This window comes from Aquila chrysaetos, chromosome 23 (genome assembly GCF_900496995.4).
Source record: "Aquila chrysaetos chrysaetos chromosome 23, bAquChr1.4, whole genome shotgun sequence".
Taxonomy (NCBI): domain Eukaryota; kingdom Metazoa; phylum Chordata; class Aves; order Accipitriformes; family Accipitridae; genus Aquila; species Aquila chrysaetos.
In genome coordinates, this window is record NC_044026.1 from 131,635 (window position 1) to 152,856 (window position 21,222).

General features: G+C 39.3%; 1 protein-coding gene across 3 annotated transcripts in view; it reads left to right on the top strand.

Annotated features, from left to right (window-relative positions):
* Positions 1-21,222, top strand: part of MYO16 (myosin XVI) — a 393,567-nt gene that overhangs the window by 59,922 nt on the left and 312,423 nt on the right. The window lies entirely within an intron of this gene.

Below are 21,222 nucleotides of genomic sequence, written 5' to 3' on the forward strand. Positions count from 1 at the left end.
TGATAGTAAATACTCCTTCCTGTTGCATGTAGTTTTCTTTTAAGCACCTATAGTAGTTATTATAAAATGCAGGTTAAAGCAGTCCATGTGTATTTTCCCAAGGTTTGATACTTTTTTTTAGCTGAGCAGTACCTTACTTTTTCCTTTTGTTTTCCCTTTGTATATGACAAATGAATATCACTTTCAAGAATTTTTCTCAAAGATACACTAGGACTCTTTCAGTCTTTGTTTGGAGCCAGCAGGGAGTGTTTCCTTCCTAAGTGTAGTGCTTGGGCTCATACTTTATATAGAGGAAAAACAGATTTAAAGATGCTTCCCATAAGTTGCCTGCTGCCATTTTCCATGGCAATTCATTAGGTGCTAGGAAAATGTAAATGGGCCCTTTGGAGCTATTATTTTGACAGCCTTATGCTGGAATTTTGTCTTAAAAGTGCTACACAATGCGAAGTTATCTTACATGGATGAGGTTTGGCATATTTTAAGATTTTGTGTTTGCTTTCTGTGTCAATAATACTTCTAGAAAAATAGGAAAGAAAACAGTCATTTGTCACATCTCTGGCAAACATTTCCCTCTCTTTTCTTTGTTTTAGATAGCAAGCTGAAAAGCTTGAGGTTATTTTTTTTGGTTTATGATGTTCACTCAGAAAATGTTATTTAATAAAGTTGCATCCAGATGATTCTTTTTGTATGTAACCAGATTTTTAAGCTCATAAAAGAATATTCTTGGTATTTCTAAAACTGTGAACCAGTGATATAGTACGTGTGATTTTTACGGCTATATAATCAGAAGAGCTTTGGAGTCAGACTGTTTCTGCAAAAGTATTTTTAATTAGGGAAAGGTTTTGGTTTTTTTTTTTTGTAAATTAGAACTCTCTTACCTGTTCTATTGTTTTATCTTTCTGTGATGGCACTTCTCAAAGAAAATGTGAGTTTGTATGCATTTCAGTTATCTTGAAGAGTCAGTTCATCTCCTGGTTCAGTGTGATTTTTTTTTTTTTTTAATAGACTTCTAATGCAGGTATAATTATGTTAGCAGTGTTCTTTGTGCTACAGCTCAGTTTAGAACTCACAGCAGTGTTTTCAAAGCCAAAACTGCTTTCTCTTCTTTTGGCATGATTGTACAGAAAATAGTATCTTTTTGTTCATGAAAACTGTTAGAAATGTGCCACAGTGTGACTGTAGAATGCTGTGAAACAGTCACTGGGGCAGTCTGTGGGTCATGCTGGGTTTCTTTGTATTGTTTTGTTTTTTGTTTTGAATTCTCTTTTCTTTTGAGTACTCTCTGACTTTGGCCCATCGTATTTTTTAAAAATAAGATCCAGGCACTAGACTCTTTCAAGCCAAGCCAGGAAAGTGGTTCACAATGGGAATATTTGTGTTCTGTTTAAACCTACTCACCCAGAACCTAGTAAGTGGGTCACTTCCAGTCCAATATTTCTTTCAGAGTGCTGAGAAGTTCATAGTAGGCTCGTACCAGTGCTTCAACATCGTCTATATATTCAACATCACAATGTATTTTTAAATGCATGAGCATTTGTTAGAGAAGGGGGAACTATTGAAGCCTGCCATTCTTAAACAGCTCCATTCTGATTGGAGTAGTTCCTTGCTGCTGAAGTTGTATTTAAGAAGAAATTGCTTACCTTGGTTGCTTAGCTGATGTGTTTCCCTCCTGCCAACTACTTCTTCAACACTGGATTTATAAGCTCTTAATTCAGTATGGCCTTCCCTTTCATATTTGAGCTTGTCAGGAAAGAATTTTGCTAATTTGGGGAGCATCCCAAAGTGAGAGAAAAACAAAGCACTGGTTTTTATTTTTTTCCCTCACTTTTTCCACTCATTGCCCTTCACTGTTACTATTTGCTGTCCATGATGCAGGAAAATTTACTAGGGCTAAAAGATATTCCTGGAGTTTGAAGCATTATGGTTTTTTTTCTACTTCATTTCCAGAATAACCTTTCGGACCCTTAGGAGCGGCACTCCGTCCCCAGGGTCTGCTTTCCTGGTGTGGGCGATGGTGCAGCACTGGGTGAGGGAAGGGAGTGGATGCAGGATGCAGAGTCAGGGGTGCCAGGCTGTCCCATGGAGGCAGGTGTGCCAGGGGTGCTGGGCACTGGCTTTCGGAGTGGGGACTGGAAAAGTGTGAGTTGTGCGAGGTTAGCTTCTGGGCAGGGGTGGATGCCAGTGCAGGTGCCAAGGCAGCTGACGGTGTTGCGGGGAGCTAAAGCCCCCTCAGCAATCTTCTTGCATCCATACGTAGTCAGGCAGAAAGCATTTGGATAAGTGTCATGAAAAATATGAGCCCTGAGAAGCCTGAAGTTACTTTTACATGCATCTAGGTATTTCTGCCATCGAATTCAGAATTGATTAGGCATAGGTATGAACCCATTTCTTCCCTCCGTTGACTTGTACCACTATCATGTTTTCTGCTTGGTCCACCTGAACAGGAAGTCAAGTCTCGGCATTTACAGTGTTAAGGAATAAAAACAGTGGAGCAAATTCACCCTACCTTTTTATTTGTACAAATTTAGAGTAAGTGAAGTTAGAAGTACATAGTGAAGTGAATTGAAGCTTACAGTTACATTATACTATGATTCCCTATGGTTGAGAGAATTGGAGGACTTCTCCCCAAGAACTGAGGATTTTCGTGTTTGTTTCTGTTCTGCTATAGAGAGTGTTCCCCAGGTGCCCTTGAGAGCAGTCACCTGTATATGTAACCTGCCTCCTAAGGAATTGGGTTTAAGGAGATTATTTAGCATGTCTCAGGGAGAATTTTCAGTGCACCCAGGGAGAATTTTCAGTGCACCTCTAGTTTACAGCACCTTGCAGAGGACTCTTGGCAGAAGAATGAACAGACTTGGTGTTTCCTGCAGCATCCAGTTATCTGGTGTGCTAGGATAGGGATGGTGTTGATGATAGTGAAAAGAAACAACTTGCAGTCTTTTCTTTCGGGGTTGTTACTGTACAGGCTATAATGTCTTTTGCACCAGGGAATTAGGGATTTGTAAAGGTGGCACAGCAAGAATGGTACGATCACTGGTTACTAATGATCATATTATTACTGGGCACTGCTGGGAAATACGGAGCAGTCTCAAGAGCACTCCAGAAGTAAATGTGAAGCTGCTCATACTAGGAATATTTTCATAAGGTAATCCCATTGGGTTTTCTCCTGCTGGTGATATTTTGGAGAGGGGGACCAAAGGAGACTGTTTCTCAGCATCCTAAATGTGTTAAACAGAACTTACCTGCTGTGAAGCCAAATATTCAATATATGCCATAATGATCCTTTAATTTGAGCGTAATGACTGTGTAATTCTGACAGCAGCTTAAGTAGGTAACCCAAAGGAACGTCTGTAAAGATTTCATCATGATTAACTCATTTGTCATTAACTGTGGTATAGAATTAGTGTGGATTGAGAATTGCATTGCAGTTTACCAAAATACAAGATGGAAAATAGCTAGCGAGCCATCTGACAAGGAAGATCTATCACTGCATGAGAATTAAAATCAGCAAAGCAAATGACAGGACTTGATATATCTGCTGACCTAACGTTTCTTCAAGCGTCTGAGAAGCATGATAATTCCAGTGCAAAAATAAGTGTGTGTGTGTGTCTATATTATGCATAGTTTTAAATCACCCCTCCCACATTTTAAAAATACTTGAATAGTTAACTTGCTGGCAGCAAAGTTTCGAACACTGTTTGCAGTGACAGCTGTTTGGAAACTGGCTCTGTGGCAGGGATGAGACAGCCGACTTCTGGCAAGTTGGCAGCAGCTCCTGGCAGCAAATATGAGCCAACAAAGGGGAATGACCATGTCAGCTCAGTGGATCCCACTCGCTAAACCCTTGTGGCTGTGCAGTAGTTAACACTTGGTGCTGCATTGTCTGCTAGCTGAAGAATGTGGAAAATGCAGGTTAAATTTTAAAAACAGGCAGAGGCCCAGTGTTGATTGGATTTGGACACTTAGCAGTTGTAAGCAGCTGGTCTGCTGTGGTTTAAACATATTATGTTCAGTTTAGTTTAACTGATGTTTTGTGCTTTTTCTTTTGACTTCATTATGATATCTAGCCCACTGTCTGTCTTTGGACACTTAGACTCACAGCATCTCAGGGCAAAGACTGCTGTTTCCTCGGTGCTTACAGTCCCTGATAGATTGAGGCTTAGATCTTGAGGCCCCATTTAAAACTGGTGTCATTAATGATGTTTAGTAATAACAAGCTTCTGTAGTGCTGAAGTGTATTTTTCTCATTCTTGTGCTACTTTGTGTATGTCCTTTATGAATATTCTTTCACTGAAAGCAATAGGAACTTTTTATAACCTAAACATACTTTTGGAAACTCAAAGGTGTGCGGAAATCATTACTAGGCAAAAATAAAACTTTAATGGATGTGCAAACAGACTGTAAGCTTAAGCACCTGATGGGATACAGTGGGAAAAAAAGGCTTCAGGAAGCTTGCAAAACAGACATGTGCACACTCCCAAGTTTCAGTTAAACCCTATCTCCAACTTTGCAGTGATTTTCATTTGAATGTGTGATTTCACTTGGGTCTGAAAGTGATATAAATCAGAAAATAAGCATGTCATCTTCCCGTTTGAAGAGACTTTTATATTGTGGGAGAGAATGCCATAGGCTTTCACACATGATAATCCTGTTCAGGAAGTGAGGAAGAGTAGGAAAAATCAGCAGGCTGGAGAGAGTTTGTAAGAGCACAAAGTGACTACTGCAGCTTTTAATTTCCTTAATATACATGAAAGCTAAAAAGCTGGGCTTGGGATGCTTCAGGAAAAGCAATGACTAGATTTTAAAAAAAAGAGAAACCCAAGCCATGCTAATGTGGAAACCTGTCCATTCTGCAGCCATTCTGCAGACACCGCTCCCAGGAAAAGAGTCTTTGACTGTAATGCTGGTACCCTAAATGAGAAGAATGGTGGTAATGGTAGGCTGTAGTAAACTCTAGTGAAAAATACGTACCTGATTGGCAAACAGTTTTCTAAATTGTATTTGTATATTGGTCTTGGCATAATTTCCTATTGTTGCATTACATGAGAAGCAGAAGTATTATTTCTGCAAATAAGATTTCCTTGTCTGTCTGCCGTGATCCCCCATCTTTTTCACAATGATACTGGAAAGGATACAATATGGATGCCTAATGTAATATTTAGCTTGTATTAGATTTAATTAGAAGAATCCATTGGAATTTCTATTTTGCAGGAAATTCTTCCAAAAAACCTACACCTTTTAGAAACAAGCACTCCACAGAAGGGATAAAATTATTTAGGAATAAGATAATTTGTTTAATTTGTATAGGAAGCTGAAAACCCAAAACTAAGGTTCTTGGCTCAGCCCTTGCCTCCTGATTCTCCCAGGCCACTTGGTCACTGTCATCTCTAGCAGGAGTCAAGCAGTCTTGGGAGCTGGGACCTCCAGCACAGGGAACTTCTTGAGACAGTGACCTGCAAGAGGCTTCTGTGGCAGGGCTTTCCTGGAACTGCAGTCCCTAGAGACCTCAGGATTCATGATGTGGAGGCAGTCCAGGTGGCAGGACTGCCTGGAGACACTGCAATCTTTGTTTCCTTTCAGGTCACCAGCCAAGCTGGCAGGAAACCTGGCAGGCTTTTGACAGGACCTGCTCCTCTTGCAGCCAAGTCACATATTGATCACCATGCTGTTGTCTGTTCTCGTGTTTTGTTGTATTTTGACCAGAAATTCTATTTTGGGACCTGAAAACCTTTCCAAAAAGAGGTTCACTTAAATATGGAAGTTTCCACAAAATTTTCCATTTTCAGTGAATTGGCATTGTGCCTAAGTCCCTACCCGACTCCTTTTTATCCTATTCCTAGCATGGGCTGCTTGCTGCATGACCATCAGCTACAGTTCTCCACAGGAAAATGCCTGTTCCAAAAAATCCCTTTTGGTCTATTTGGAAATGAAGCAGAAGATGAAAGCTGGGTCTTATGCTCTCTGTACAGACTTATGTCTGTCTGACATCAAAATACTGGCCCTACCTTAAGTTTTCATACAAAAGCTAACCCTCAGTTTTCCTCATGTAACTTTCATATCTGCTTTTTTCCCTCTTCTCTGTATTTATGGTGTTACCCCCTCCTTTTCTTTTTCTTTTTAAGACATGAAACTACTTCCACTTGAACTTAGAGCTCAGACCTCTGCTTGTATAAACAGGCTCCAAGACATGGATTTCAGAAAACTCATAGATTTGTTTGTGTATTTGTTTATTTTCAGGAATGTTAATGAAATTTTAAAGGTGATATAGCAGTCTAGCAACTTTGGTTTTTGCCCAAAGAAATAGGAGGGTGCTAGAGACTAGTAGCTTCCTTTTATGAAATTGTCTTTGTAGAGGTGGCTTCTAGCCCAAAAGCAAACCATTTATGATGCTTAGTGGTGCTGGGATGGTTTGCCAGAATGGATGTTGGAAACGGATTTTGTTGATTGACGGGGTAAAAAATACGCAACCGACATTTGACTAAAACTTGTGCTGCAAAAAAAGGTGATTGGCAACATGTTTTAAACAAACTTCAGAAAGATGACATCAGTGATGAATATTTGACAAAGAAAATTATTATTTCAGTGGGCAAGTATGTGATTCTTTAGTCTTTGCTATGCCAGAGAGATTAACATTAGGACATTATAATTATAATTTGTTGTGGCAGCTATATTTAAAATCCATTCTTACTTGCTTCTTAATCTTTACCTTATGTATACTTTGTAATGAGGCATCAGGATGCTGAGTACTTTTTTTTTGTTGCTGTATTTAGAGAATATGGGATGATATACCAAGGGTATAAATACAGGTCTTGTTTCTGTCTTGACTCTTATATTCCCTTGAAATCATTGCTTGCTGTCTTTTAAACCACATACAAATATTACCAGGATCAAGAATCACTTTCTTGCCAACATGGCCAGCAAAAATTTGAATGTGCAGTTTCATTAACTCTTTTATAAACTGTTTTGAAATTGGGCAGATGAACCTTATTGTTCTACCCTAATGTATATATATTTAATCTGTTTTCAGTGATTTGTTTGGGTGTGTTCTGAAATCTCTGCAGTGCTTCTTTAACTGTAACTGAACATGCTCCTCTTGGATATTTTTTATTTATTTTTTTTTTAAACGGTACATTTTCTGAGCAGCACAGTAGGATAAAAAAACTTGTGCTGCAGCTTTTCCTGTCAGACTTAAAGAAACACATCTGAAATGCTCCTTGGAAAAATGACCAAATGCTGTAAGTTCCCTCTCACACTGTTTTTATTCATATCCTTAGTGCCCCTGGACTCAGGAAAACATCCCTGTGTGAGCCCACCTGCCAGCAGCTTCAGTCAGTCTTGGGCTGCCTCGGGAATGCTGAAGTAGCTTGTTCTTGTGTAGAGAAGTAACTTCAGAGCGCCCTGCAATGTGCCCAGAAAAACTTAAGCCTAGTGTAGGAGCTCTTGCTGATTTGGGAAGTCTCCTGCTTTGAAGAGAAGACTCACACTCCTAGTCCCTGTCCCATCTTCCTTCCTGTGGTGCTTATATTTCAGATTTTAGCAGCATCATAGTCTCCCTCCTGTCCTAGGAGTGGATTTCCTCTACCAGACTTTGCTGGTGCTGTTCCATTTATCAAATTTGCCTGGCGCACAGGGTCCCAGAGTTGAGGAGAGGCTATGATTTAGGGCAGGTGCCACAAGGTAAAACACACTTAAGTGTGTCACTGGTACCTTAGCCCTTCCATCATGGATCTCCATGGGGTCCCAGGGCACACCTCCTGATTTACCTGGAAAGATGAAGAGTTTGGTGTTCCCTCTGAGGTTACACCACCTTTAGCAACACATTTTCTGTCATTTAGCATGACCATTTCTATCATCTCCCTCACTGAGCCAATGTTGCTGGTCAAGAAAGGTGATGGCAAAGGACTTGGGGAAGAAAGTACTAAATGCCATAAGAAGGTTCTGCAAGATAACATCCAGACCATAACCAAGCCAGCTCCTCATCATCTGTCTTGCATCCTGGATGTGAAGCACATTTTAGGTGTCATTTGCAGAAACTCACATAGTCTGGAAAGGTGATTTCAGAGTGTGCTCCAGGTGGCTGTCACCTGTACCAAGCATACCAAATGGAAGATTGTGACTGCTATGGGTATGCATAGTCTATGCCATGAAGTGTCAAGGTTGTGCCCTGTACAGAGCTGGAGGCCAAACTGGTCCTCTAATCCCAAAGGTTTCCATATTCTCAGACAAAGGTTAGCAGATTCTCCATCTTGGAAACCTTTTATCTGCCTACTTTGATCCCAGTTTCACAATCCAAGGGATATCTTTCCCCATAACCTATAGTCCTCCTATTCTGTGTTAGTTCTCAGCACCTTGGTCTTAACATAACTTTTAATTTTAGATATTCCTAATGACATTGTCTGTGCTTGCTAAGTTTGAATAACACATTATGAATGGAACCACCTTCAGTAAGCTGTTTGAGAAACCTTGCACTTGAGAAACCTCTAGTCAGTGGAAACTTTTTCATGGCACTTCAGTTGACCTGAATCAGACTTTTAGTAATTATATTTCAAAATTAAATGTCTATTTGAAAATTCGAAAAGCCACAAGGTTATATTGTAGGAGTTGCTGTTTGTTTTACCAAAAAGTTAAAAAAAACTTTTTCACTTTAAGACCAATTATCTAATATTATTTGTACAGAGCACAGCTGGTGTCCTGGTGATATCTCTGCCCCTTTGATTCCACAGCCTGACCTTGCTGTCCTCACACACCCAGATCTCCCTTTATATCTGTGTATGCTTCAGTGCAGGGGCTAGAAGGATGATACTATGAAGTGTTTCAAGCCCAGTATGCTTTTCCTGTGGATCAGATCATATCCATGAAATGGAAAATACCCATCATAGTAAAGGAGGCAAATACTAATTTACAATTCCACTTAACTTCTGAATAAATTTATAAATACCTTTTTTTTTCCAGTCATGTGGCTGGTTCAGGAGGAAAGTTTTCAGTAGATTAGCAGCATCACAATCTTTGTACACCTTTCCATAGATTATGATTCATATACTAATTTCTGTGATTATGTATACTATGTCTGCTAGAAGTAGCTCCCTATTAATTTTTTGCTTTCAGCTTCTTGAAAATAATGTCTTGTTGATAATATATGATCTCTGTATAATGGGATGGTAGTTCTTCAGTACTCTTTTTGACATCTTCACATGAACATATACCTTCATACTATTTTCACGTGAAACTTTGGTGTCAGTTATTTGTCTAGTTTACTGCCATCCCTTGATATGTAAATCTCATTTGTGAAACATCTGTCCTTCATCTCTCAGCTGCTGTTAAATAACATGGATCATCTGAAATAACTAAGCTTTCCTTACCTAGTTTACCAACAGAGAGCTGGAATGCCCTAAAGAGTTAGACAGTCTTTGTGCTGCCTTTCAAAACCTCAGTATTAGCATAGTTAAATTGTCTTCCTTGATGGGTTATTATTCCTTTCAGATGTAGATCTGAACAGAAACTGGAAGGAATATAGTCTAGCTCTCACACTGATTTTCTTCTTGAATACTTCATACTCTATAAAAACGAACACTGATGTCTTTGTGGTGTTCCTACAAGGGGATAAGTACAATTGGGTCATCCAAGAGCAGTAGATGGACCATGACATTACCTATTCAAACAGTAGCCTCTGTGTCTTTGCCAGCAAATCCTCTCTGTGCACAACAAACCTACTGTTTTAGCAAGTTACACAAGAAATTCCGTCCTCAGATTTTATTTAAAGGTTTCCTTGAGAAGATTAATTTATTTCTATGAATATTTACAAAAAGGCCCAAAGAGATACAGGAAATAACTGTAGAGATGCTCATTGTTAGAAGAAGAGCGTGTTATTAACTTAACATACTAATCGGCAGGAATATTCCACAAGTGCCCTTCTTGGTACACAACCACACAGTGAGTGACCGAAACAGCTAAGCAGAAGGGCTATGTTCCTTACCAGGGAGGACATGCCTCTTTCTTTTGGCTAGGAGGTATAGTAGGATGCAAATAAAAATACAACTCAAAGGCACTAAGCCAGTAAAAGGTCAGAGTGGGGCCATCACGGTCAGGGATTCTGGAAGATTTCTAAGAGACATTTTAGAAAATGAAGCTTGGGCAAGAAAAAGTCCATTACCATGTGTAGGGGAATATCATGCAAATAGTCAAAGTGGAGACTTAGTCTCAGGCTAGTGCATGTCAAAGCAGCATTATCTTCACCTCACTGCTATCGAACCTCTGGTCTCCTCCCCACCAAATTTTCACTGGAGAGAAAAAAAGGTTTTCAACCAGGATAGACACTGCTGCTGCAGCTCCTCAGCTGTAGCACTCCTGTCATGTCCAGCTCTGATCTCATTTCAGTCAGGCACAGCTTTGCCCCTCCTTACCCACCAAGGTTTTTCACGGTTGCTCAGTCTTGCTTTCTGCTATGTTCTGGCCTGCCGTTGCCCTAGGAGGTGTCTGATAACGAGGGGGAGGATTGCTCCTACCTCTTACAGCAAGATTCCCATCAAATGCCATCGTCAGGGTCTGATAAGCTATCACCCGCCTGCAGTACACAGAGGAGGACCGTGAGCCCAGGGCCTGCAGATCTCTGCTTTACCTCCCTGCCTGCCCTTGCTGTGGCAGGACCCGGTGGGGGGGCTGAGCCAAGACCTGAGGGCTGCTGACCCCGGCTCTGCTCTCCCTGGGGCAGCTGCCCCAGCCCGTGAGTCGCAGGGAGGTGGCCAACTGGAGCTGGACTGATGGATGTGCTCGCGAGAGCCCTACAGCTGTCAGCCAGCCGTTCACCCTTCTCTCTGGTTTCTCTAGCCTTGATATGTTTGGAGCAGCTGGTGGGGGCACAGAGCAAACAGCTGCAGATTTGCCTTTCTCTTCCGTCGTGACCCGCTCAGGGCGTATTCCTCAGAGCAGGACTGGAAGGAGTACACCTCAAGAGCCCCCTCTCTCTTGCTTTCAATTCTCTGATGCTGTCATCCTCACAGCTGACAGTGTTCTTCTCCCACGCCATTTCTTGGCATCCTGCTGATAAAATAGGAAAAAAAAGGACTGTCAAGTCTCTAGGATGTGATCTTGGGAAGAAGAGCCACAAGAGTACAACACAAACTGCCTCGAATCAGAGTAACTAAAAAAACCCAATGTTTATTGTTTAAACCCTGGACTTTAAAAAGCTGCTTTTGGGAGGAAAGCATTTCTTTGTCCGCTGTGTACCTCTGTGAATATAGGGAAGAATCAAGGGAAAGAAAAGGTTTGTAAGAGGGTGGCAGCTTCCAACCCTCTATCTTTGGCAGTGAGCTGTGTATTATTTGTTGCAGAAGAGTAGCTAGCAACTCTGCTTTTAACGGCTGAGATAATCCTAGTGCACCTTGCTGCCTTCATGTATCTTGTTTCAAGGAGAGCAATTTTTGAACTATTCACTCTGTTTCCCAATCATTGTCATTGTTTGCGACATCTCAGAGAGCATCTTGGTGAGCTGCAGGGCTCTCAGTTTACAGGTGGAGGATCGCCAGGGAGCCAGGGGCTGCCAGCTCATCTGAGAAATAATGTGAGGTAGCTATCAGACAGCTATGGCTTGTAGCAGTATGTTCATTTATGCTGGCAACTAGATGCTCACTACAGAGTCCTTTTACCTCCTGTATTAAGATCATTATCCTTTTTATTGATGTAAAGTGCTCTGATGTTGGCTAACTACCTTGAAATCACTTGTAGTTTGATAACTGTAAATAAAGATACTTATTTACAACATAGAAAATAGATTATAGTTTCAAATATTCATACAAAAGAAGGAAACAAAAACAGCAGCAAAGCAAAAATAGCTATTAGTCTGTTGATAAAAAGTTGAAATCTGAAAAACCTCCTTCCTTCTATCCAGCTGACTTGCTGCAGAAGATTTCCTGAGCTGTGTAGTCAAGGGCACTGTTTTCTTTTGCCTTATGTCTCAGATTGCATGCAGCAGATTGCACCCTTCCAGGTGAGGAATACCACCTTTTAGTGCCCATTTCTTTTTTTCTTTTTTTTTTTTTTTTTTTTTTTTTTGTTGTTGTGGTCTGCAGGGGTCCAGTCACATTTATACCTCTTCAGAGTATATTAATATGTCACTTAGCCAGGATGTAGGTCTTCAACCCTCCTGACATGCTGCGTCCCTTTGGCACATCAGGAGCTGTCCACTCTACTCCATAGGTCTATTATCAGCAGCTTAACTCAGTGAGGAAAATCTTCTTTCCAGCCTTGTCACCCCCAGTCTCACTGTGAAAAGTCTGCACCTACTGTGTTGTATTTTTCTATCACCTTTTAAACTGATGAACATATTTCATGCCAACATTTAAGTGGGATTTTTGCACACAGCTCGTTACCAGGTGTTGACTGAGACCTGGTACAAGGATGCTTAACCACCCTGAGATGAGAATACCTATAGGTTAACTGATCTCCTGAGTTAGTCTTTGAAGGACCCTGTTTACTCACTTTTTGACCTGTGCCAACTTTGAGGTATTCTAACTGCATTTATGCATTTTAGACTGAACCACAGAAAATCAGCTATAACTTGTCTTCTGTATTATGTATGATATCCTAATCAAAAAGAGAAAAATGTTAGAGGCACATCAAAAAAAATAATTCTTAATATCACAAAGCTTTGGACCTTTCCATATTACTATTGTTATGTCTGCATGCTAAGCCTTTATAGCTTTTTTTGTAAGTTTAAAGTCCATTTTTGAAATTTGCTTCTGATGATTAAATGCATCCCAATATGAAACTATCTTTAGCAAACACTCTAAATACATGTTCGTTTCAGACACTATAATTAGGTTCAGCAAATGCCAACATTTTTTAGCAGATGTGATTATTTTTCTCCTTAAAATATAAGGAACTGAATTCAGTAAACCTATGTTAATGCAACGTTTGATTTACATAGATGGAAGACCCAGAAGGACTGATAGTAAAAGGTGCTGAGCCCTATCCACTCTCGACTTCAGCCAAGGCCATAAGATCAGACCTAGAGCTGGTGAAAAAAATCCCACTAATTTCTCTAGTCAAATTAGAATTACCTACCGCTATGTTGTCCTTGAATTTGACAAAAATATGTTGGTAATGATAAGGAAAAGTGGATTTGAAATGACAAAGATATTGAGAAATGGATAAGTGCATAGTCTCCAGTTAACACCAAGTTCAACAGGAGCATTTGAAAGATGTTATGCAAATTATTCTTGGTGTGCTATGCTTAATTGCTAATTCTTTTTTTTTCCAAGATAGTTCAGTTATGTCATTTTCCAATAATCTTAGGTCATTCACTTTAAAGGGTTTAGCTTTTCTCCCTTTGAAGGCAATGACAGAACCCCTACTGATTTTGAGGTTATAATCTAAGAATTCTGAAAGAATAGTTTGTAGTCAGCGCCAACTTTCTCTTCTACGAATTTACAGCATTGAGTGGCAATCCTTGGAGATTCCAACATAATGTATTTTGGCTGAAGGGTGAAGGAAATAACTTCTCATGCAGTTTGCCCTGTGCCAGGATGGCAAGGTGCTGAATATTTCTTTTCTTTCTCAAGGAAAACCCTGCTGTAAATGAAAGCAAAAAAAGTCTTATAAATTGGTTGGAATGATGTGATTTACCCCTCTGGATAATTCTTTATAGACATGTTTTACCTCATTATGTTTGTGTGTTTCTTTTTTGTTACCTTCTCAGGTGTCCCTTGCTATTCGAAATAAGAGGTAATTACTGCTGTATTTCTAAGAAAAGAATATTAGAATAGTAACTACTTTTCTAATACAGTGTTTGATTGAGAGCAGAAGTGTTCATCTGAGAGCAAAGAAATGAATCTTCTGTTTGTTATGAACAGCCAGCCATTCCAGTAAGAAAAGAAATGCATTATTCTGTAAGAATAGGTTTCAAATCACTGGGGAATGAAATATAACATGAAGTACATTATTATAAAATAGAAAAACTGGGTTCCAGCTATCTGAATTTTCTCTAAATTTAGGTAGTGTGTTGTTTATTGCTGCTTTAGTGGTATGTGCAGCAACTGTACAAAGCTGCCTTACTCTTTGCTTGTTCATGTGTAAATCAGCTGCTCACTGAGTTGAGGAATTTTGTCTTTATTTTTCATGTTTGTACAAAACACAGATATCTGACGTGAATATTTCAGTTATTTCTGTTTGGAGGAACTGATTATCAAGGCATCTTGTATTTATTGATTAATCCTCAGCGCTCTCCACACCGTTCTCAGTCTCTGGGGAATCCTCCTTTTTTCTGTTCTTACTCACTGGCACATCAGCTGTGACCTGTCCACTGCCCACATGGGAGAAGTTCTTTTCCACCATCTTTTTGATTGCCTTTGTTTATGGCCTCACTGGCTGCCCTTAATTTGACCTCAGATAATTTTATTAAAATGATATTGTTCTACTGCTTTCTCAGTGCCTTTGATAGTTGTCCATGCCTCTATTTCCTAGCTTCTTTATATACCTCTCAGTCCCCCTGTCCTTCCCCTAACAGCTGCCTAATTCTTGTTAGCTCCTCATTTATTCTCTGCTAATTTGAGAATGAGATGTAATTCTATTATGTTCATGCTGAGTGCAGTGAATTCTGCATCTCTCTCTTGTTCACTGAGTTTATCTACTTGTCCATGTCATCTTCAAGCTATATCATGGTATCTTATATCATGTCAAAAGTTCTTATCATCACACGTTTTGATTTGATTATCATTCTCATCAGTTCAGACTCTCACCTGGTCTCTGTGGTCAGAATGATGAATTCCTTAAGCGTTGATGCAGACAAAGAAAAAAGAGGAAATAAATAAATAAATATGGCCATCAGAGACTGGAGGAGGTGCAGAATCAGAGTGATTGTCCCAGCTGCATGTAGCTACACTGTGCACATCTGGCAGCATTGTCAATTTATTAAAAGTGACGTTTATTTTTCCACACCTTGCACCCCTTCCCTCCCTAAGTTCCATTTCTGCTCTGTGCTTCATTCATAAGAAAAAATCGGGAGCCAAGTATACATTAACAAGTTATGCTGAGTTACATGAAGACTGAAGTGCAGAAACGCTCTGAAAAAGAAGCAATATTGTGTTTAGTACGAGATAAAAAGGACAGTAGACAGATCAGAAAATAAAATAGGTCTTGGGTAGCCCTTTTTGCCTAATTTCAGTCTTTGCTTTTTGGATTGTCTTTTATATAATTTAATAATATGCTATTTTGATTACAGTGTTTATACTGAAACTATTATGTGTATCATATTTGTCTGTACAATAAAAGCTGTCCAATATTTATCTTGCATCTACAGAACTCCCCTCAGTATCTTGTAATTTCAGTTAAAACTTAGATCTAAGATCTACTCTATTCTTAGTCTATAGTACTTGCATATGGTGCAAGTGTCTTGTTTTTTGGTTGGTTTTTTTTGGATGTCATGATTGACTAATTTAAAATACTGTCACTTCATCACCCCTTACAAATCTTCAACATAAATTACTTCTTTTTCTTTTTTCTTTGGAATACCTAGTATTAGAGTTATCCCTGAGATTACCAATTGCTACATCATCCTCTGTGCTGTCCTCCAGTCCCAGAAGAGTCTGATTCTGTCATTTCCTTCTTCAGTTTTTTCAGCTGTCCACATTACTATTTCCTAAATTAGGAACACTTTCTATCTTAACTTCTTCTGCAGTCCTTCCAAGTTTTCTCTACTTATACTTCAAGATTTACACTGTTGTAGTAACATTCGCCCTGATAAAGGATACACAAATTCCTCTATTCTATTCTTGGCTTTATTTCCTTCCTCTAGTGCGGTCATTATTTGTCTCCTGGTTTTAAAACTATCAAACCAATTAGAAGAGAAAAAAATAGGGATACAATGCAGTGAGTCATAGCATTTGCTAATTATCGGGAGGATAACAGTACACTTTTTATGTTGAACTGAATTCTTACCTTTGTTTCTTCCCTGAATATTATAAACTTAAAAAAAAAAAATCTATCTGATGATGTAGTAACTATTTACTACTACTTACTAACTATTTACTACTGGAAATTCATGGTTGGTTTTTCATTTTTTCTTGTATCTGGTGGTTGTGATGGCTGTCATGTTTTTCTGGTTATCATTTTAACATGTGTCTTGATAGTTTCTTTTTAGTACCATAAGGGACTTCTCATGTAAAAAGTCTGCAGCTCCTCTCTGTAACATGATTACATCAAATCTAGTAAGAAATCTAATTTTAAAAAAAGTATACACAGATTGTAATGAAGAAATTAATTACTGAGTCGCTGCCAGTGCCAAAGATATGACTAACCGTATATGAGACTATTGGGATTTCTTTCTTGTATTTGGCCTTGTTATTACTCTGTTCTGGGCTCTCCCACCACAAGTGGTAGCTTCATCTCGTTCAGTTAAGGAACTGCTAGAGGTCTACATACAGCCTAAAAATGGTCCTTTTGGGTGTGGGAGGAAGCAAGTAGTACTCTCACATGGCATATAACTTCTACTGGTAATTTTGCAAACTTCATCAGTATGGGCTAATAATGTCCTGTGATTTTAATCCACTGTTTCCAATCCATTAAAAAATAATTATGGATTAGTCCACCCATATACATTCGGTTATAACAGTAAATGGAGAAAAAGAAAAAGGATTTTTTCACTTTTCTTGTTCTGTAAGGGTTTGATCCAGTGGTAGCAGAATGGGAGGAAAATGACCTACTTCCTGAGAAATCAAGGCATTTCCAGTGAAATGGGAAAGCAGGAAAGTGTGCAAAGGTTGCTGGAAGAGAAGAGGAAAAGTTGTCTGGTTCTCTAGGGGTCAACCACACTCTGAGTGACTGAGCGATTAGATTGGGTTTGTTGCTGCTATCTGTGGAGCTAACCTCGCATCCATCTTACAGGCCAGTTCATCTGAAAATTTATGCAGAAAAGCTGCCGTGTTTTGTTCTGCTGTGACACGTGTAGAGAAAATTAGTGTAGAGTCCTTCTTGCTAAGTATCTACATCTGTGTTGTGGTTTAACTCCGTAGACAGCTGAACACCACACAGCCGTTCGCTTGCTCTCCCCCAAGATGGGATGGGGGAGAGAATCGGAAAAAAGGTAAACCTTGTGGGTTGAGACAAAGACAGTTTAATAGGACAGAAGAGGAAGGGAAAATAATAATAATGATAAGAGAATATACAAAACAAGTGATGCGCAATGCAGTTGCTCACCACCCACTGACCGATGCCCACCCAGTCCCTGAGCAGCCGGCCACCACCCCGCAGCCAACTCCCCCGCCACTTTTATTATTCAGCATGATGTCACATGGTCTGGAATATCCCTTTGGTCACTTGGGGTCAGCTGTCCCGGCTGTGTCCCCTCCCAACTTGTGCACCCCCAGCCTCCGCTGGCAGGGCAGTATGAGAAGCTGAAAAGTCCTTGACTTAGTACAAACACTGCTTAGCAACCACTAAAAACATCAGTGTGTTATCAACATCATTCTCATCCTAAATCCAAACTACAGTGCTATACCAGCCACTAGGAAGAAAATTAACTCTATCCCAGCCAAAACCAGCACAAGCTGCTACGGCTCATCCCTAGCTTCCTGATGAGCATACAACTACCAGGTGTTGTCTGAAGAGTGGCTTGTTGGCAGCTGGATAGCATGGCCAAGGATTGATTGCTAAGCAGTATCACTTGTCAAAATGTATGAGCAATGTTAATGTTACTCTGCATTCTGGGTTTTTTTTGTCTGCAGTCTTAAACCCATAAGTAATGCAATGAAATTGTAACATCTGAAGGAATATAGCAAGCTTTGTTGCACTGAATGAAAATGGCATAAACGGGGAGCATCTGTCATGTTTTAAAACCAGTAGTTATGGTGTTTTTCTCATTATTCAAATTGCTTTCAGATAGTTCTGCATTTCTCTATCAAATCTTACAGTTCTATGTGAATTATAAAATACTAAGATGTTAAAAATATTAGGTGTTCAGTTGTTTGTGACACCAGAAGACACTGGAAGAGTAAAAAAAATATTTACATGGCATGAATACAATACAGCATGTCAGTTCTTGGCAGTAAGAACTTATTTGAAGCAACATTTTTGTTTGCTAGGTTATTGTACGAAACATTTCATAGGTGCTTTTTCTAAGACAAGCTTTGAGCCTTGGAAATTGAGATGTGGAAGCAGTGTCTACTCTGAGACGATCCGTAAATGTGTGTTTATCTTAAGACAAATAGCTGTCCTGGTGATGGTTGACCAGTTCCAAGATTCTATTTTAAAAATCTGTAATTTCATTGAATGCTGGATTTGTACATAGCATGAAAGTGGCTGTTTTCTTTCTATAGGGAGAGGTGGCAACAAATTTTTCAGAAGGGCTAAATTTATCTTGTTTTCTGACCTTGATTATATTTTATCTCTATTTTTGATGAGCTGGACAAAATCAAATACATTAAGTGTTTTATCACCAGGTTTAATACCAGCTCAGTCTTTGTCCTCCAGTCCAAGTACACTTGTGCCACTTTGTAGACTTAAACACTGGTGTAGTCTTCTGGAAACCAGTGGAGCTGTGAGTGAAAACATGCCAATGTTCCCCAATGTTCAGACAAAGGAGTTTTAACAATGCACTTAGAGCTTGTCCAGATGTACTTCCATAGTTTACATGGTTGGATTTCAAGTGTCATTCCTATCTTTTGTTTTTTTTCTTCAGAATTCCTTTTTAATTGCTGGAGTTCAGTCAGGAGAAAATACCTAACATGACTAATATCCTCTTTCTTGTGAATAAGCAAATTCTACAATTTGCTTTGTAAAATTAGTGACAACAAAATATTCCCTCCTTTGGACTCATGTCAGAATCCTAAATCCTTCTTTTTGTTCTCACACCTGAAATCTTTGCTTATGACATGGACATCCACCACCACTAGTGTTGCAATTTCTTCTCTGTTTGTTTTTTCTTTACTTTCCAGCCTAGCGAAAGGTTGCAGTGGAAATCATGTGTCTTTCCAACAGGCGGACTAGATTTCTTCCTCTTCAGTGTTCCTATTCTGGCTTCCTTTTGCCTCACGGTTAGCTGCCACTTCTCAAGGTCCATCCCGTCTCTGCATTAGCGTTTATCCCTTGTTCTCATTTCTTTTCATTCTCCATTTAATTCCCTTTACTCTGCCTAGTGTTTTCATTTTAACGTTTCTCTGGGACCTTTCCTCCATCTTAATTTTTGTGCTTCTTTAATGCTGCCCTTCAACATGCATCAGAACTTTCTGCTGACAGCAATATACAATGCTGTTTTCTTTCCATTTAAACTTTCACTTCTTTTACAAAGCCCACTGATGATTATTACTCATGTAATAAAACTAAATATTTTATATAATTAAAACATTTTTAAAAGCACATGTGACATTCTAAAATGAAAGGCCTTTTGAGGTAGCCGTCTGCCAGGTGTCACCTCTTGAAAAGTTGGTGCCTTTCTTTCATTCACCAGCGGGTTGTCATTCATACTCGAGCACATAATCACACTTTTTTGGCGCATGGACTCCCGGAGCAGGGGAGAGGCCACAGTGCCCTGCTGCAGGTGGGTACATGCCACCCCACAGACTTGCACAGTCCAAAGATACGGCTAAAAGGCACAATCCCCAGCTACAGCGTAATGTTGCAGACCCTCCCTTGTCAAAGAGCCCCACGTGCTTCCCTGCTTACATGGGCTAGTGCATGTTAGGAGAGAAGAAATTGGAGATGTGTTAGCTGTGTAGATAGCAGGACTTTGTTCCCAGTTGGTCTGATGTAAGTATGTGTTCCAAGAGTTTATCCTGTACCTTGACACTCTCTGTAAGGGACTATGGTTCTCTTCCGTTCCTTGCAGGATAGAGTATGCAGTCTAACCTGTCACATAAATGCTATTAAGTTCCACCATCCTAAATTTTCACTATGGCAATTCAATAGATAAACACATATATTACAATCTGAAATGAGACAGATCCAAATACTTTTTCTGCCATATTTTTTTCAAGGCAAAATCAGAAATGTTTCTTCTTCCTTTTATCTCTGTCTTCAGAAAAGCATCTTTTGTCCATTGCTCCCATTCACCAGTGTTTACTGATAGTCCTCCTGGTTTTAGCCAGGATGGGTTGGTGGAAGCATGATGTTATTAGACACAGCAGTCTGTCGGCCTGACAGTACCACCAGAGATGAACCTGTCAGGAGTGTCTCCGCCAAAAAGTATTGCTCAAAGGGCTTTTTGTCAGATTACTTGACAATTGCTCATGAACTATGACTAACATTGCCTCTTAAAACACTCTGTATGTTTATTTTATAAGCCATATGGCCCAAACTGGCCTTGTGTTATATAGGTGTGAAAAAAAGTCTGGATAAATTTAATTACTTTGGACTTCTGAGCTTTACAGTAAAAAGTTTCCAAGGTAATGTAATTACTGTATTGTGTTTTATATAATTTATCCCTATTTCCCGTGGTTATTTCTAAATATTTTTTTCTCTTTCGTTTGAAAAATGATGTTTTCAGGAAAAAAACCACCTAAGTAATTAGTCCTGCAAAACTATTGCTGTGCATATTATACCTAAAACCAGATTTGAAATATGTGGCTGTTAGGAGCCGAGAGATTTCACCTAAGGGTTTTGCTAATAGATCACCAGAAGCCAGTGAATATATATCTTTCTGCTCTTGTGGCAACTTTGCAGAATAGTTAGTAGAATCTAAATTAGTAATCCTCAGACCCTTTTCTCTTTGTAGGCAATTTAACAATTTGTACCTGTTAAAAATGGTATGTATACAAAATAGTAGGTAAGAACCTTTCAGGCGAATAAAAGATTTAAATGTGGCTGGGCTATCAGCTTCCCTTTACAAGAGCTCTCAGTGAATTGATGATTGTGGTAAGCATGACACATGGTAAGCAAATGTAAATCTTCTCTGAGCACTGTTTTCTTTAATTATTTTTTTATTTTATAAAAATATTTTACTGTAGTTCTGCTGTAGGTTTCTCGAAGAAGTAGTAACCAAATTCCTGGGTGATTGTTTTTGGAAAAGTAATGCAGGAATTGTGCTCAGAGGATGATGCAGCCTGGGTGTTTAAAATACAATGCAGGTCTGCCTTTTGTGTGCCCTTAATCTGAAACCGGGTAATGCGTCAGTATACATTGACTTGTTATTCCGTGGTCTGATAAATAATTGTATGGACTTGTTCTTAGTGGTGCATTTTCTTAGGCTTTTTGTCTTACAATCAGTGATTAAAATATCATTAGATAACATGCACATAA